The following is an 18,939-nucleotide window of genomic DNA, read 5'->3' as shown; positions in this document are numbered from 1 at the left end:
ATACAGGAAAATGCCTAAAGGAATGTGTATAAGCTGCCAAAATGGATAACTCCTGGGATGTTTCTAAAAGCATCATAAATAGCATATAGTGCATTTGCCTTCTCTCTTGCTGAGCTATTGAAATAGCTCACTCAGCACTTTTGTTAAATAATATCCCTGGGACATGAACCAAATAGCATTTCCTCTTCAGTCTTATCTGTCATTTTCCTGATTCCAAAACCAGTCTCCAGATGTCAAAATATGAAGGTGAAAGTGGATGACATTGTTTTTATTTATAGAGCTTCCTATAGCAAACTGATGGACCAAGATTATCCCCTGTTGTCTAACCCCCAGTCAGTTGGTCAATGATCCCAAAGTAAAGGCTTTACCCTATGAGTGTCTAAGTTATCTTTAACCTTCAGTGTAGTTGATATTCTTTGCAGCCAAAGATGGAGAAGCTCTATACAGTCCACAAAAACAAGACCAGGAGCTGACTGTGGCTCAGATCATGAACTCCTTATTGCCAAATTCAGACTGAAATTGAAGAAAGTAGGGAAAACCACTAGACCATTCAGGTATGACCTAAATCAAATCCGTTATGATTATACAGTGGAAATGAGAAATAGATTTAAGGGATTAGATCTGATAGATAGAGTGCCTGATGAACTATGGACTAAGGTTCATGACATTGTACAGGAGACAGGGATCAAGACCATCTTCATGGAAAAGAAATGCAAAAAAGCAAAATGGCTGTCTGAGGAGGTCTTACAAATAGCTGTGAAAAGAAGAGAAGCGAAAAGCAAAGGAGAAAAGGAAAGATATACTCATTTGAATGCAGAGTTCCAAAGAATAGCAAGGAGAGATAAGAAAGCCTTCCTCAGCAATCAGTGCAAAGAAATAGAGGAAAACAACAGAATGGGAAAGACTAGAGATCTCTTCAAGAAAACTAGAGACACCAAGGGAACATTTCTTGCGAAGATGGGCTCGATAAAGGACAGAAATTGTATGGACCTAACAGAAGCAGAAGATATTAAGAAGAGGTGGCAAGAATACACAGAAGAACTATACCAAAAAGATCCTCAAGACCAAGATAATGACAATGGTGTGATCACTCACCTAGAGCCAGACATCCTGGAATGTGAAGTCAAGTGGGCCTTAGAAAGCATCACTATGAACAAGCTAGTGAAGGTGATGGAATTCCAGTTGAGCTCATTCAAATCCTGAAAGATGATGCTGTGAAAGTGCTGCCCTCAATATGCCAGCGAATTTGGAAAACTCAGCAGTGGCCACAGGACTGGAAAAGGTCAGTTTTTATTCCAATCCCAAAGAAAAGCAATGCCAAGGAATGCTCAAACTACCGCACAATTGCACTCATCTCACACGGTAGTCAAGTAATGCTCAAAATTCTCCAAGCCAAGCTTCAGCAATACATGAACCATGAACTTCCAGATGTTCAAGCTGGTTTTAGAAAAGGCAGAGGAACCAGAGATCAAATTGCCAACATCCGCTGGATCATTGAAAAAGCAAGAGAGTTCCAGAAAAACACCTAGTTCTGCTTTATTGACTATGCCAAAGCCTTTGACTGTGTGGATCCCAATAAACTGTGGAAAATTCTGAAAGAGATGGGAATACCAGACCACCTGAGCTGCCTCTTGAGAAACCTGTATGCAGGTCAGGAAGCAACAGTTCGAACTGGACATGGAACAACAGACTGGTTCCAAATAAGAAAAGGAATACATCAAGGCTGTATATTGTTACCTTGCTTGTTTAACTTATATGCAGAGTACATTATGAGTAACGCTAGGCTGGAAGAAGCACAAGCTGGAATCAAGATTGCAGGGAGAAATATCAATAACCTCAGATATGCAGATGACACCACCCTTATGGCAGAAAGTGAAGCGGAACTCAAAAGCCTCTTGATGAAAGTGAAAGAGGAGAGTGAAAAAGTTGGCTTAAAGCTCAACATTCAGAAAACAAAGATCATGGCATCCTGTCCCATCACTTCATGGCAAATAGATGGGGAAACTGTGGAATCAGTGTCAGACTTTATTTTTTTGTACTCCTAAATCACTGCAGATGGTGACTGCAGCCATGAAATTAAAAGACGCTTACTCCTTGGAAGGAAAGTTATGACCAACCTAGATAGCATAATGAAAAGCAGAGACATTACTTTGCCAACAAAGGTCCGTCTAGTCAAGGCTATGTTTTTTCCAGTGGTCATGTATGGATGTGAGAGTTGGACTGTGAAGAAGGCTGAGCGCCGAAGAATTGATGCTTTAGAACTGTGGTGTTGGAGAAGACTCTTGAGTGTCCCTTGGACTGCAAGGAGATCCAACCAGTCCATTCTGAAGGAGATCAGCCCTGGGATTTCTTTGGAAGGAATGATGCTGAAGCTGAAACTCCAGTACTTTGGCCACCTCATGTGAAGAGTTGACTCATTGGAAAAGACTCTGATGCTGGGAGGGATTGGGGGCAGGAGGAGAAGGGGGCGACAGAGGATGAGATGGCTGGATGGCATCACTGACTCGATGGATGTGAGTCTGAGTGAACTCCGGGGGTTGGTGAGGGACAGGGAGGCTTCGCGTGTTGCGATTCATGGGGTTTGCAAAGAGTCGGATACGACCGAGTGACTGAACTGAACTGTGGTTTAAGATAATGTACCTTACTTGAAGTACATTTAGCTGAGTTATGTAATTTGTTTTGTATATTTTGCCAAAGTAAAATCATGGTGTAAAAATGAAGTAAAAAATGATGAACCTTGTAGCATGCACCATAGCACTGATAGAAACACTACACTGAAATTCTATTGCTATTTTAATATCTCTAGTATTGCACAGAAAATTTAGATTGCTTTCTGTTTCTGTTGCAAGTATGAATGAGTGTGCCTTTAAGGTGTGGGAGATACATGAAAATGCACTTTGAAACGCTAAAGTGCTATGTAAGTATAGGATGTTATTTTGGGTCTGTGGCACTTGACTCACCTGTTCTGTATGCATTTTAGATTTTCATATGTACAAGTTTTGTAATAATATACTAAGGGAAAATGGCTCATGTGATCTTTTGAATTCTTTCTCATATGTCCAAAAGCTTGGGAATGAATGGACTCTATTAGAGAAGAAGGACCCATAAATATAACTCAGGTGAATTGCTTTATTTTTCAGGTCAGAAACAAAGACCTGAAGAAGTGAGGTATTTTGCCCAAGATTGCAAAGCCAGTTAGTGGAGCTGAGATAGGCACCATCTAATCCCCAGATCCCTGGCATATTACTCATTCTTCAGTTCAATAGATATAGAATCTTGTTTAGCAACCGGGCAAACAACCACAAAGGATGTTGGCTTTGCCCATTTTGTTAGTGTACCTTTTTTCTTTTTTTATAAAAAATATACATGCCTGTCAGTCCAGTCTACCTGTATTGTGACCTGGGTTCAATCCCTGGGTTGGGAAGATCCCCTGGACAAGGGCATGAAAACCCATTCCAGTATTCTTGCCTGGAGAATCCCCATGAACAGAAGCACCTGGTGAGCTAGAGTCCATGGGGTTGCAGAGAGTTGGACAAGACTGAGTTACTAAGCATGGAGACACCAGTGGTTAGGACTCCACCCCCCAATGCATAGATTTTATCCCTTGTCAGGGAACTAAGGTCTCAATGCTGTGGAATGTGGCCAAAAATTAAATAAATAAATGAAAGTGTTTGTACCATTAAAAAAAACCATTCAAAAAAAATATATATATACTCAATAACAAATCTGCCTTCAGGAGATTCGATTTTCCCATAACCAGGCATTATGATCAATTCAGAAACATGGATCTAATGATTTTTAAATTCTAGATTACTATGATATTGTAATTCACTTTATAAGACCTTGTTAACTTATTATGACCTATTTTTATTTCTTTCAGCCAAACTATATGTCTTTTTTTTTTCTCCTATGTCTTTTATTATCCTGTGCCTTAGGGAAGTTAAGTCAATTTTCATAGCTTCTATCTGATGTTACATTCACATTATTGCTTAAGAACAGGGGTTAGATGTGTCTTGGGACCTTACTGTGTACGGCCTCACTCTGAACTTTGTCCTCACTTGGGTGAGCCTGGTGGGAAAAGCTCTTAAGTTGTCAGTTTTGAAGACCTGCCAGAGTTCCCACAGTGCTACTCTTCACCTACAGCTTTCATTTGGGTCCTCACTGTGCTTTCTGAACTTGCTTTGTGCCCAGTGGGGATAATAATTGTCCATTCTGTACCTTAGAATGTGACACTTATAGAGTTTCTGAGAAATTTATAGAAGAGTGCTTTGTTTGGGGTTCTTGATCCTTTGGGTATGTCATCTCAGTAAGGATATCAGGAGTGTCACCCAAACCGCTACTATCTATTAAGGAAGAAGGATAAGGAAGAGGGGGAGGCGGAGGGGGAGGAAAAGGAGAAAATGCTTTATAAATGGAGAAACGTAGTTTAACAACAGTGTAAGGTGGTCTCATATTGTTAGCAGGACCTTCCTCCACCAACCAAAAATTTTAAAAATAATTTTATTTACTTTTTAAAATTTTGGCTGTGCTGGGTCTTCATTGCTGCATGAGCTTTTCTCTAGCTGCTGCGAGTGGCGTCTGCTCTCTAGTTGATGATGCACAGTGTCATTGCAGTGACTTCTCTTGTGGAGCAGGGGCTCTCAGGCTTCAATAGTTGTGGCTCATGGGCTCAATAGTTGCAGCTCCCAGGCTCTAGAGCACAGGCTCAGCAGTTGTGGCACACGGGCTCAGTTGCTCTGCGGCACATGGGACCTTCCTGGAGCAGAGATTGAACCCGTGTCTCCTGCATTGGCCTTGGCAGGTAGACTCTTTAGCACTGAGCCACCAGGGAAGCCCCAGCCAAAGTTTTTTAATGGCCATCTTAGTACCAAGATGTTGCTCCACTCTGCTGTTTATTGTCTTCTCCTGTCTTTACTAATGTCTCCCTCCTAAAGTCCCCTCTCCAATGCTGCTTTTTCTTTAAGCTTCTCTGATTCACGCCCCGCCCCCCACCATGTTACATTGAGTATCATAGTTATTGCTACTATTATTTTTTAATTTAGTCCAGAGCTAGACTGAAAGTTCCTTCAGGGATTTTATGAAACATCTAGAGGAAAGCTTTGCATGTTATAGGTTGTTCAGTAATATTTATTGAATTGATTTTGGGGGAACATGCAATTTTTAGTATTTTTTTCCCTCAATTCCTTCCTTATAATTTTACTTAGAATTATGGTGGTGCAGTGGTAAAGAATCCACCAGCCAGTGCAGGAGATGCAAGAGACATGGGTTCAATCCCTAGGTCAGGAAGATCCCCTGGAGCAGGAAATGGCTACCCACTCCAGTATTCTTGCTTGGAAAATTCCATGGACAGAGCAGCCTGGTGGGCTATAGTCCATGGGTTCGCAAAGAGTCAGACATGACTGAGAGACTGAACTTGCATGCACACATACAAATAATAGTGTGTGGGAAAAAAACTTTAACTTCCAATGCCTTTCAGTATATTATTTTATAAGTTGAAAAAATTATTTTAGAGGATTATAGTTTATTTTATAAATCAATTCAGCTGCACGTCTTTTTAATTAAAACTTAAATTTTATTTTCCATTTATGTTTTTCTTTTTTCTCTAGTGATTGTATTCAAGTATTTAAAGTTAAGAACTGAATATTGGGCAAATAATTGATCAAATTACATTTATTTTTTAAAGGAAGTTTAATTCCATTTACTCATAGCAAATCAATTCTTAGGGTAGAAATATGTCATCATGAAGATTGATGACATGTTCAAGATTATAACCTTCCTACCCCCTTTAAAAAGTAAGTATAGGAGCCATTGTGAGCAATGATGCTTCACGTTTCATTTTCCACTACTAAAGTGTTTTAAAATGACAAAAATCATTCTTTACAATATTATGGTCAAAAATGGAAAGACATTTATTGGCTGAGAGCATTGTGTTTCTGATAGCTTTGCCTGGAGTTATGATGGAAATTTTGACACAATCATAATTCCAAGTTGTGATTAATGGGAATCATTATGGTCTTCTCTAGCCTTATTAGAAGGTCATTTGGAAATTTTATTTAGATAATCAGATGATTCCATGACCAAGTAGAAATAGTGCTTTATTTTTTGAGTTTTTACTGTTGGGTGCTCACAGTGAGTGTAGCTTTATGTGCACTCTTCCTTTGACTGTTATCACTTCTTACAGCTGGGTTGATTACTACCCTAGTCACAATGAATGGCTGACATTTCTCATATTATTGACTTTTGCAGGGCTTCATCATCAGATGTTGCCTCTGAGGTCTCTGACTAGATAATGGTTTTTTGCTTTTCTTAGTCTCCTGACCCCCACACCTCCATGCATCTCTACAGTGGAGATAGCCTTTTACCCTTATTCCTAATAATAAAGGAGTATGGGATTGGGCAAAGAGACCAAGAGAGCTCAGTGCTGGCATTGGCTCTGACTGCTAATGGGCTTTAAAGCTTTGAGCAAATGACTTCTCCTCTGCAGACTTCATCTTTCTGATTTGTAATATGTGGGTTATATTAGGTGATCTCAAAGATCCCTTCTTGTATAATTCATCAAAATTCATCTACCAGAATGGCGGTGTGATAATTAGCAAGACTGATAGCTGGGTACAGGGAAATGGCACTGCGAAAAGCTCTAGTCTACACTATCCCCGGTGAACATTCATGTTTGCATATTTTAGTAACAATATTCTCAGCATCCTACCTCCACCCAATCACTCACTTAGCAAGAACCTTTCTCCCCCTTAACATTTTACAACTGTGTAATTTAATGAGCTCTATTAATACCAACAAAATGGAGAAACAGTGCTATTTTAATATACATTTTAATATTCCTTCTAGGATTTGAGATACCAAATGAAAGATTTTTAGCTTTGACTTTTCAGGAAGAAAAAAATCACCTGTCTTTACTTAATGGAGGAAAAAAATATCTCCAATGAAGAATCATGCCTCAGAATTGTTATTCCATTCACACTTGCTCCTCTTTTGGCGTGTACGACCTCATGTGTGAGCATAAAAGGAAGGTGACACATTAAATGAAGGGTCATTCTAAAAAAACAAAGTTGACAAAAATGCTTTACTCTCAGGGATAGAGGTGAAGTACAAACCAAAATAATAGCTTATTCATAGCTAATATTTGGAGATATTTCTTAAGTCCAGAAAGGTCAGAGGGAAATCCAGCAAATGTCAACACTGTTTGTCAGGTGGCAAGACTCACTGTGTCTCCTGAGGAATTTAATTTATATTAATGAGGAGTGAGACCTGCCTTGGGCTCTCTCAGAGATGGCTGTGGTGCGAATTTTAATGATCTAACTTCATGAAAAGGATTCCTAACAAATTATTCAGTGAAACAACCTCACATGAGATTGCTTTTTAATCCTGAGGCCTCAGTTACTCTGACCTCTGCTGAGCCACAGGCACAAACTGGGACAGTCTTGGGACCTGGCCTCACTACATTGATAGCTTGCTGTCATTTCTCTTTCTTGTTGGGTTATCAGGGGGCCAGGCTAACCCAAGTGCCCAGCAATGCGCATATTCAGTCATGTCTGGCTCTTGGTGATCCCGTGGACTGTAGCCTGCCAGGCTCCTTCATTCTCGGGATTTTCTAAGCAGGAATACTGAAGTGGGTTGCCATTTCCTTTTCCAGTGGATCTTCCTGACCCTGGGATTGAACGCATGTCTTTTGTGTCTCCTGCGTTGGCAGACAGATTCTTTTCCAACAGTGCCACCTGGTAGGACAGCAAAGTGAGATTCTGACAGTAAAGTTCTAATTCAGTTCAGCAGTCCTTCATGAAGACTCACAATTGAGGCAATGTGGGAGTGATGACAAGAGTCACTATTTATGTGCACTTATTATGTGCCAGACTCCCTATTAACTGTCTTGTATTTCCAGTTTCTAATCTTTACAACAGTTGTACAGAATTACAGAGGTGGGGAAGAAGACTCAGCAGAATCAGACTTGGTAGGTCTGTTTAGTTGCAGTATCCATGGTTTTCCACTATGGACCTACCTCTTAGGTTTTTCCTTTTTCATCTCACTTCTGAGTGTTCCCCATAGCTTTCTTTTATCTAGCACTGGCTATGTTTCAGATACTGTGCTTGGTGCTTTATAATGTAAACCTACTAAATAGATGATATTAGTTCTACTTATAAATGAGAAAGGAGGGCTAGAGTGTTAAGCAGTTTTCCCACAACTTAGAGTTCCCATACTGCAACTAAGACCTGTGCAGCCAAATAAAAATAAGTAAATGTTAAAATAATAAACTGTGTAAATGTCACTAAGTTACATTTTCTAAATTTGAAGTGATTCTGTGTTTGGGATTAAATTGCTCTTCAATGGGCAAGTGCTAATGAAAATAAACATGCTCTAATATCATATTTAATATTATTAATATCATTTAATATCATAATACCAAATAATTTGTGTGTTTTATTAACTCTCTTGTATGCCTTGTAAGTTCTTGTCCTCAACCTTTCTATTAGCAGAAGTTGAATTCTAGGTATTTCACCTCTTTCTCTTTCTCTCTTTTAAAATATACTTTTTAAACTTAAAAGGAAAATTTTTATAGCAGAATAAAATCCTAGATAACCTTCTTTGACCTCTTCTCATACAAGCAAATATTCTCAGTTTTAAACAGGTTTTCTACTTCCATTTAAGCACAGACCACTGTCTGTATTTTGGAAGCCTATCCTTGACTGTGAAGCCAGAATAGACACAATATCTTATACAAGATTTTATCTGAGAGCTTCATGGATTGGCACAAGGAGCTAATGAAGCAAGGGTGTTGGTTTGATACCCTAGAAATCACATGCTTACCATTCCTCTGGGGCTTCATTTTAACCAAACATTTAATCCATTTTTATTATAGTAACAACATCATCATCAATAATAACATTTATTTAAAGCTTACAAGACACTATGGTAGGTGACTCGTATGTATTCTTTGTCTTCATAGCAATCCTATTGCAAAAGGAATATTATTGTCTTGCATCTTAGAAGGGAAAACACAAGGTCAGAGAGGTTAGCAACCTTGCCCCTTGTCACAGAAAGTGACAGCGCTGGGATTTGAACCCAGATTGATTGTACTTCAGAGCCCAAGCTCTTAAGCATTTGGCTGTAACACTTCACAAGAGATTCATTGTGTACTAGGAAAAAAAGATTTCAAAACTTGATGTATGGGAAAGAAAGGCATAATGCAGAGCTGAAAATTACCGTAGAGAGATCATTGTCTAGGATAATATGCTTATATTTCTAAAAAGGAAAAGCTGAGGCCTAGAAAAGTCTTGGGACATGTTCGTGTTCACAAACTAGTAGGGTGCAGCCATCCTAGAGCCTAGGTCTCTTGACTTTTAGAGCCATAGTGTTTCCATACACGCCCCCCGCCCCCCTCACCCATGATGTGTCTCCCCTCTGTTTCAGGGAAATATTTAGTAGATTTCTAGTGTAGAAGAGGGAAAGATGATAAGGGTAAGAATACAGTCTATTGCATTGGGAAGCTGAGCTCAGATCATTGGGCCAAATTCTTACTGACCTTATCTTTTAAAAGTTTCCGTGCTACATTGCTATCAGCTGTCATTATAATTAGATCTTTCCCACCATGTTCAACTGCAGTAGCTTATTGTTGTATGCACATTATATTTTGGGAGTGGAGAGAGAGGGGGAGAAAGGGAAAGAAAGAAACGGAGGGAACGGGGTGGGGATGGGGGACAGAGAGAGACTGAAATAGAGATGGGAGAGGGAGACAGACAGGCAGCATCGTTCGTGGTGTGAGCGTTTCCCTTGTGCTGTTCCTGGAGGGCACCTGTCGCGTGAGACGTGCACCTGCTGTTCCTAAGTCATCTTGCTGGCTTGGTGTCTCTTAGATTGTGAGCTTCTTGCCATGCTGGGTGTGATTTTGGTGTTGAAAGATATGTGATTCTGCACAACGTGCTCCAACTTTTTCATCTGGTTCACAGCAGAAAAATGAAGGTCTGTTCCAGTGCTGGAGGAAAGGCTGGCTGACTTGGTCCCAACAGAGATGCTATTGTGTTTCTCTGACCCTTTCTAAGGATCTTAAGGGTAATTTTAACTATGTGATTTGGTAACCTAACTTCGTATAAGGTTAACCTAACCTCTACTGAATTTCTTTTGCATTTTCTCTCCCAGTTCTAATATACAACAATGTCTTTCTGGATAAGTATTCTTGTTGTGGCCCTACCACTCCAGCTCTATAGAGCATGTTCTGTCCATTGGTAGTTCTCAATCTCGTTACACTCCACACTGAATCCTGTTCACCTGGGATCATTATGTTCTTACAGTTGACACTGGTTCATTGATAAATCTGGAATATTGACCTTTCACATCAAAAACTAAGAATAATTAAGCAATAATATTTAGGAGGTTATCATATAAAGTATCTGCATGCTTTCTTCTTTTTCTCTCAAGTTTATATTTTTTATTTGTTCTGTGCTTCTTCATTTTTCTGAATTGGCAATGTAATATTTTTGCTCTTAGTTATGTGTGTACTGGGGCTTCCCAGGTGGCTCAGTGATAAAGAATCTGCCTGCAGTGCAGGAAACCTGGGTTTGATCCCTGGATTGGGAAGATCCCCTGGAGAAGGAAATGGCAACCCACTTCAGTGTTCTTACCTGGGAAATCCCATGCACAGAGGAGCCTGGCAGGCTACAGTCCAAAGACTTGGACATGACTGAGTGAGCACTCACACATGTGTGTATTATATTTTATTATATTTATTGCTGAGATTCAATCATTTTCCTCACATCTTGCCAATTCCGTTCCAAGTATTGTCACTATGTTTAATGAAAAAGTGAAAGTGAAAGGTGCTCAGTCGTGTCCAGCTCTTTGAAACCCAATGGACTATACAGTCCATGGAATTCTCCAGGCCAGAATACTGGAGTGGGTAGCCATTCCCTTCTCTAGGGGATCTTCCCAACCCAGGGAGCACACCCAGGTCTCCCACATTGTAGGCGGATTCTTTACCAGCTGAGCTACCAGGGAAGCCCATTTATAACAGTGTGACAGAGACAAGAGAAATCAAAAAGGGATGGTGAAGGAGTCCTGAGCTAGCGACAGTGGGAAGCTGATGCTACTCGTCAGCCTTAAGGGGAACAGGTATCCTGTTATTGGAAACCAGCAAGAGCTGGAGATGTGAGAGGCTGACTGTTCAACAGGAACAGGAATGTAGCCACTGCCAGTCTGTGGTCTGACAGGGAGGAATCCAAGGAGATAAATGTCTCAACCTAACTGTCCTCTTAGCCTCCTGAGTTCAGTTCAGTTCATTTGCTCAGTCATGTCCGACTCTTTGCAACCACATGAACCGCAGCATGCCAGGCCTCCCTGTCTGTCACCAACTCCCGGAGTCCACCCAAACCCATGTCCATTGAGTTGGTGATGCCCTCCAACCATCTCATCCTCTGTCGTCCCCTTCTCCTCCTGCCCTCAGTCTTTCCCAGCATCAGGGTCTTTTCCAGTGAGTCAGCTCTTTGCATCAGATAGCCAAAGTATTGGAGTTTCAGCTTTAACATCAGTCCTTCGAAAGAACACCCAGGACTCATCTCCTTTAGGATGGATTGGTTGGATCTCCTCGCAGTCCAAGGGAACCTCAACAATCTTCTCCAACACCACAGTTCAAAAGCATCAATTCTTCGGTGCTCAGCTTTGTTCACAGTCCAACTCTCACATCCATACATGACCACTGGAAAAACCATAGCCTTGACTAGACGGACCTTTGTTGGCAAAGTAATGTCTCTGCTTTTCAATATGCTGTCTAGGTTGGTCATAACTTTCCTTCCAAGGAGTAAGCGTCTTTTAATTTCATGGCTGCAGTCACCATCTGCAGTGATTTTGGAGCCCAGAAAAATAAAGTCTGCCACTGTTTCCACTGTTTCCCCATCTATTTCCCATGAAGTGATGGGACAGGATGCCATGATCTTAGTTTTCTGAATGTTGAGCTTTAAGCCAACTTTTTCACTCTCCTCTTTCACTTTCATCAAGAGGCTTTTGAGTTCCTCTTCACTTTCTGCCATAAGGGTTGTGTCATCTGCATATCTGAGGTTATTGATATTTCTCCGGGCAATCTTGATTCCAGCTTGTGCTTCTTCCAGCCCAGCATTTCTCATGATGTACTCTGCATATAAATTAAATGAGTAGGGTGACAATATACAGCCTTGACATACTCCTTTCCCAATTTGGAACCAGTCTGTTGTTCCATTTCCAGTTCTAACTGTTGCTTCCTGACCTGCATACAAATTTCTCAGGAGGCAGGTCAGGTGGTCTGGTATTCCCATCTCTTTCAGAATTTTCCACAGTTTATTGGGATCCACACAGTCAAAGGCTTTGGCATAGTCAATAAAACATAAATATATGTTTTTCTGGAACTCTCTTGCTTTTTCGATGATCCAGCGGATGTTGGTAATTTGATCTCTGGTTCCTCTACCTTTTCTAAAACCAGCTGGAACATCTGGAAGTTCACAGTACACGTATTGCTGAAGCCTGGCTTGGAGAATTTTGAGCATTACTTGACTAGCATGTGAGATGAGTGCAATTGTGTGGTAGTTTGAGCATTCCTTGGCATTGCCTTTCTTTGGGATTGGAATAAAAACTGACCTTTTCCAGTCCTGTGGCCACTGCTGAGTTTTCCCAATTTGCTGGCATATTGAGTGCAGCACTTTCACAGCATCATCTTTCAGGATTTAAAAGAGCTCAACTGGAATTCCATCACCTCCACTAGCTTTGTTCGTAGTGATGCTTCCTAAGGCCCACTTGACTTCACATTCCAGGATGTCTGGCTCTAGGTGAGTGATCACACCATCATGATTCTCTGGGTCTTGAAGATCTTTTTGGTATAGTTCTTCTGTGTATTCTTGCCACCTCTTCTTAATATCTTCTACTTCTGTTAGGTCCCTACCATTTCTGTCCTTTATTGAGCTCATCTTTGCATGAAATGTTCCCTTGGTATCTCTAATTTTCTTGAAGAGATCTCTATAGTCTTTCCCATTCTGTTGTTTTCCTCTATTTCTTTGCATTGATCGCTTAGGAAGGCTTTCTTATCTCTCCTTGTTATTCTTTGGAACTCTGCATTCAAATGGGTATATCTTTCCTTTTCCCCTTTGCTTTTCCCTTCCCTTCTTTTTTTTTTCACAGCTATTTGTAAGGCCTCCTCAGACAGCCATTTTGTTTTTTTGCATTTCTTTTTCTTGGGGATGGTCTTGATTCCTGTCTCCTGTACAATGTCACGAATCTCCGTCCATAGTTCATCAGGCACTCTATCTATCAGATCTAATCCCTTAAATCTATTTCTCACTTCTACTGTATAGTCATAAGGAATTTGATTTAGGTCATACCTGAATGGTCTAGTGGTTTTCCCTACTTTCTTCAATTTCAGTCTGAATTTGGCAATAAGGAGTTCATGATCTGAGCCACAGTCAGCTCCCGGTCTTGTTTTTGTGGACTGTATAGAGCTTCTCCATCTTTGGCTGCAAAGAATATAATCAACCTGATTTCTGTGTCAACCATCTGGTGATATCCATGTGTAGCGTGTTCTCTTGTGTTGTTGGAAGAGGGTGTTTGCTATGACCAGTGCGTTCTCTTTGCAAAACTCTTTTTCCCTGCTTCATTCTGTATTCCAAGGCCAAATTTGCCTGTTACTCCAGGTGTTTCTTGACTTCCTACTTTTGTATTCCAGTCCCCTTAGTCAAATCTCCTACTCTCCATTAGTCAAACCCACTGAGAAGCTAGAAGGCAAGAGAGTCCAGTTGTTGCTGGCTGTACCGATCAGCAGCTCAGGATAGAGCACCATAGATGGTGGAGAATGATTTGGAGGGATAGATGGAGAATATTCAGCAAAGAAGGAAAATCTTTTTATTTTTTTTATTTGTTCTTGTTTGAAATATAAACCTATTTGAATGTGTTTACCCTTAAAAAGTTGTCAGTTTTTATTAGTCTTTAAACTTGAATGGCCGTTTAATTGTTAAAGCCAACTCAAGAACTGCTTTTTAAAGTATTAGATCATGTTTTTATTAGGTTCTATTTATGATGAAAGTTATAACCTAAGAGTTGCTTTTACTTTGGATATTTGACATTAAAATGACTTATAAAGAAGAAATATGGATCCTTATTACATTTGGACCAGTAAAAATGGATGAGATATTTATACAAAGAAATACTTTTTGTTGGATAGTTGTTTCTCAGTTTCCCTGAATGCTACTTTGTAAATACCCATGAAAATGGGGGAGAAAGTCTCTGGACAGAGGTTGTGACTATATATGTAATCTATATACCACTACTTTCCTTTTTAAAAAGCACGCCTTATGTTTGGAAACAGTAATCATAACACAGGAGAGGCAAGGGTCCTCCCAAGCCAGGAGCAGCCTTATTATACATGGGAGAAGGCATTTCCAAGGAGGATTAGTAAGGTCTATAGACTGTGATGTGTTCTCAGTCGTGTCTGACTCTTTTCAACCCATGGACTATAGGCCACCAGGCTCCTCTGTCCATGGGATTTCCCAGGCCAAGAATACTTTAGTGGGCTGCCAGTTCCTTTTCCAGGAGATATTCCTGACCTAGGGATTGAACCCGAGTCTTCTGCATTAAGTAAGTAAGTGAATTCGCTCAGTCGGACACAACTCTAGTATTCTCCAGGCAAGAATACTAGAGTGGGTTGCCATTTCCTTCTCCAGGGGATCTTCCTAACCCAGGGATCGAACCTGGGTCTCCTGCTTTGCAGGCAGATGCTTTAACCTCTGAGCCACCAGGAAAGCCCCAGAAAAAGTCTAAGACCTTACAAAACTCAAGAACATAAAATGTTGCATCAGTAGTGTCAGCTTTATAGATGTATGCAATTAGAATCTATCACCACAGTTTAAGGTCCAAATCTAATATATGCACTGATTTTGGGGGTAAGGAGGAGGGTCCCTTGGACAGGCCCAGTTTCAAAGGGCTTCCCTGGTGGCTCAGCTGGTAAAGAATCTGCCTGCAGTGTAGGAGACCTGGGTTTGATTCCTGGGTTGGGAAGATCCCCTGGAGAAGGGAACAGCTACCCACTCCAATATTCTGGCTTGGAGAAGTCCATGGACTTCTGCAGTGGCAGGTGGATTCTTTACCACTGAGCCACCTGGGAAGCCCCATAAACTGGTAGAGGAATACAAAAGGGGCATGCAGAGTAGACCGAGAACTTTGATCTGTCCTACTTTCAAACATGGGAGCTATTTGGCTTTGGTCTCATATCGATACCAATTCTCCTGCTCTTGATGGTGGAGGGAGAGTCTTGAACCCCTACAGATTATTTGTATCTCTACATTCAGGAAGGAAAGCAGAGAATCTGGTGGTAAAGACTTCTCAGTTTATGAGATTAATCTATGTTAAATCAGTAGTGAGAAGGGATAGTTGGGATTTAAATAGAACCACACGCCCTGAAAATTGAATGGAATTTAGAGATCACCTGGTGTATTTATTCTTCAAGCCTAAAGGACAAAGCCTAAATAAATCCTGGGACAAACCTCACTCTCAGCTTTTCCTAAAACAGTGCTTCAGTCAGGCAAATTATTATGCAAGCTGGGGTCTATTTGCCTTCTCTGAGCAAATCCATGGCTCTTCACCTCTTACTTGTTAGAAAATAATCCTTTATAATTGCTGGTTTTGTGTTTTCAAAGAGCTTCCCCTTAACTTTTAACCCTACCCATTAATCACAGAGGAAGAGACTGAAACACTGAAAGTAAAGCCTTAAATTTAGCATCGGTGCACTCTGTAACACCATGGAGCTGCCTTCTGTTGACAGGATTCTGTACTGGGAGAGCAAACTCTTAAAAATAGGGAAAAGATACCGAGAGGCAGTTGTTGGAGGGATTCTGAAGGCATTCCCGTTCCTCTACTAAGGCCTGGAATTTCCCCAATTCTACCAGTTCACTTTTCTGAATCTCCTATGACCTTCTATAAGAATGTGACTGTCCATGCTGGAGTTATTTGCTCAAATTGAAGTGTGTCTGACAGAAATTGTTGAAGTGTTAATTACAGCAGGTTGTTTGATAGGTCGATGTAATAATTGATGTGACGAACGGTTATTAAGTATTTACGAAGTTCAGAGGGCTGTTGTGGGTGCTGTGAGTCATAAAATGTGTGTCTGTGTGTGTGTGTGTTTATGCTCAATTGTGGTCAGCTCTTTAGTCCACTAGGCTAGTCTGTCCATGGGATTTTCCAGCAAGAATACTGGAGTGGGATCAAACCTGCGTCTCATGCACTGCAGGTGGATTCTTTACCACTAGTGTGTGCCACCTGGGTAAATGGGAGATAATAGATGATTCCTTCCCAAATGATTTTATAATGTAGTCAGAGACCCTCCAGCAGAGAGGGAGGGATATTTGGGATATCCCAAATAGTGAAATAACCCTGAGTTTCCTTGTAAACGTTGGATTTGATAATGATTTTGAGATGTGTATTTGACAGCATTACATTTTGTGATGGGGTAACTTGAGTATGAAGTAGGTTTTCAGGGGACAGATGAGATGTTTAGTGGGATGCCCTGTAGCTAAGATGTTCTGTGGATAACATATCTGTGTTCCATGCAAATGACTTATGAATTTTTCAAAATATTTGAGTTATCTTGGGGGCTATGTTTAAAAGGAGAAAGAGCAGAGGTTGAAATAAGAGTATGGAATTGTTGGCCCCAGCTAGTAGAGTTGGATTCATGAGTTTTGAGGGTGGTAATGTACAAAAAGTGAAATTAGGCTGCAAAATGTGTAAATTTTTCAGACAAGTGTAGGGAACCTAGGCTATCTAGAGGTAGACAGAGAACCATACTGTCAGAAGTTGAAGAAAATATGAGTTCAGTAATATTTTTAGTTTTAACATGAAACATTTTAAAATCACCTTTTTTGAGGTATAATACATCTACAATAAAGCAAACCCATTTTAAGTATATTTCAGTGGGTTTTGGTAAATTGATATAGTTGTGTAATCACCACAATCAAAATACAGAATATTTCATCACTCCAGAAAATTCTCTTGTGTCCCTTTTCAGTTATTTCTTACCTTGACTCTTGGCCCCAGGCAACTGCTGATATACTTTCACTGTAGATTAGATCGGTCTTTTCTAGGATTTCATCTGAAAGGAGTCGTACTATGTGTACTCTTTTTGTCTGGCTTGTTTTTGCTCAGCATGTTTCTGAGATTCAGTCATGTCGATCTGTATATTAGCAATTCTTTCCTTTTCATTTCTAAGTATGTATCCATTCAGCTCCTCATGGATATTTGGGTTGTTTCCAATGTTTGACTACTGTTAATAAAGCTACTGTGAACATTCATGTACAATTTTTTTATTGAGATATAGTTGATTTACAATATTGTATTGGTAACAGGTGTACAGGAAAGTATGTTATACATATATATATATTATTTTTCCCAATTTTTTTCCAGTATCATTTATTATAAGATACTGAATATAACTCCCTATACTATACAGTGAATGCTTGCTGTCTATTTTGTATATGGCAGTATATCTATGTTAATTCTATACTCTCAATTTATCCATGTCTCCCCATCCTCTTTGGTAGCCACAATTTGTTTTCTATGTCTGTGAGTCTGTTTCTGTTTTATAAATAAGTTCATTTGTCTATTTTTTAGATTTCACATATAAGTAATATCATATAATATTTGTCTTTCTCTAACTTACTTCGCTTAGTATGATGATGTCTAAGTCCATCCATATCGCTGCAAATGGCATTATTTCATTTTTTATGGCTAATAGTCCATGTATATGTATATGTATCTCTGTGTATGTATATGTGTGTGTGAGTGTGTGTGTGTGTGTGTGTATATATATATATATATATATATATATATATATATATATATCACAGCTTCTTTATCCATTCGTCTGTTAATGGACACTTAGGTTGCTTCCATGTACAATTTTTGATTAGAAATATGTTTTGATTTTTCTTGGATGAACCTAAGAGTGGAATTGCTTGTGTATACTAAGTATATGTCTACCTTTCTAGGAAACTGACAGACTGGTTTCCAGGGGGTTGTATCATTTTTTGTTGCAGTAGTGAGTGAGAGTTCAAGTTTCCCTGCATCTTTGCGAACACTTGGCATGGGCATCCTTTCAAAATTTTACCCAATATATTAGGTGTGTAGTGGTATTTTATTGTGGTTTTAATTTGTGTTTTCCTGGTGACTAATGATGTGCTTGTTGTCTATTTGTATATATCTACTTTTGTGAAGTGACATGTCTTTGGTCATTTTTTTTAATAGTGTTTACTTTCTTATTGAGTTGTAATGATTCTTTATATATTCTGGATATAACTTCTTTATTAGATATCATGAATATTCAGGGTACTTTTTGACTACAAGAAATTACTGAAAATCTTGCCACAGTAGTGGTTTCAATACATAATTAAAATAAAAATATTGGTCTGGTTGCTAAAATGTAATACATTTGCTCTGATGTAGCTCATTTGAGTATAATAGAAAAATGTAGATTAAAAATACTTTTTGTCATTTTCGATTTCATGATATCAAATTTCAAACAAGAGGCCTGTCTTCATGTTGCTTTTCAGTATACTCTGAAATCCACCTTTTTTAAAAAAGTATATATATTTTTAGACAGCTGCCAGTTGAGTTCTAATTTCACATTCCATTTTTTTCCTGGCAACACCTTTGAGAAACATATGCTTCCAACTTCAGATACTGCTTTTTGCTCCATATGCCTCCTGTTCCATTTCTAGGTGTCAGGAAGGCATTTGGGCTGGTTATGTGCATGATTAAATTCATGGAGCTTCTTGGAGGAATCAGGCCCTCCAAGTTGGAGGGAGGGCTTCCCTGGTGGCTCAGATGGTAAAGAATCTGCTTGCAATGCAGGAGGCCTGGGTTTGATCCCTGGGTTGGGAAGATCCCCTGGAGAAGGAAATGGCTACCCACTCCAGTATTCTTGCCTGGAGAATT

General features: G+C 39.7%; 1 protein-coding gene and 1 non-coding gene across 2 annotated transcripts in view; one reads left to right on the top strand and one right to left on the bottom strand.

The window, feature by feature from the left end:
* The window catches only part of PPM1L (protein phosphatase, Mg2+/Mn2+ dependent 1L), a 325,121-nt gene that overhangs the window by 157,063 nt on the left and 149,119 nt on the right, over window positions 1-18,939 (top strand). The window lies entirely within an intron of this gene.
* Window positions 14,684-14,756, bottom strand: TRNAC-GCA (transfer RNA cysteine (anticodon GCA)). Its single transcript has one exon. It is a non-coding gene; the product is annotated as a tRNA-Cys (tRNA).

The sequence above is a fragment of the Capricornis sumatraensis genome, chromosome 1, assembly GCF_032405125.1.
Source record: "Capricornis sumatraensis isolate serow.1 chromosome 1, serow.2, whole genome shotgun sequence".
NCBI classification, from domain to species: domain Eukaryota; kingdom Metazoa; phylum Chordata; class Mammalia; order Artiodactyla; family Bovidae; genus Capricornis; species Capricornis sumatraensis.
This window is presented reverse-complemented; position numbering and strand designations above follow the sequence as displayed.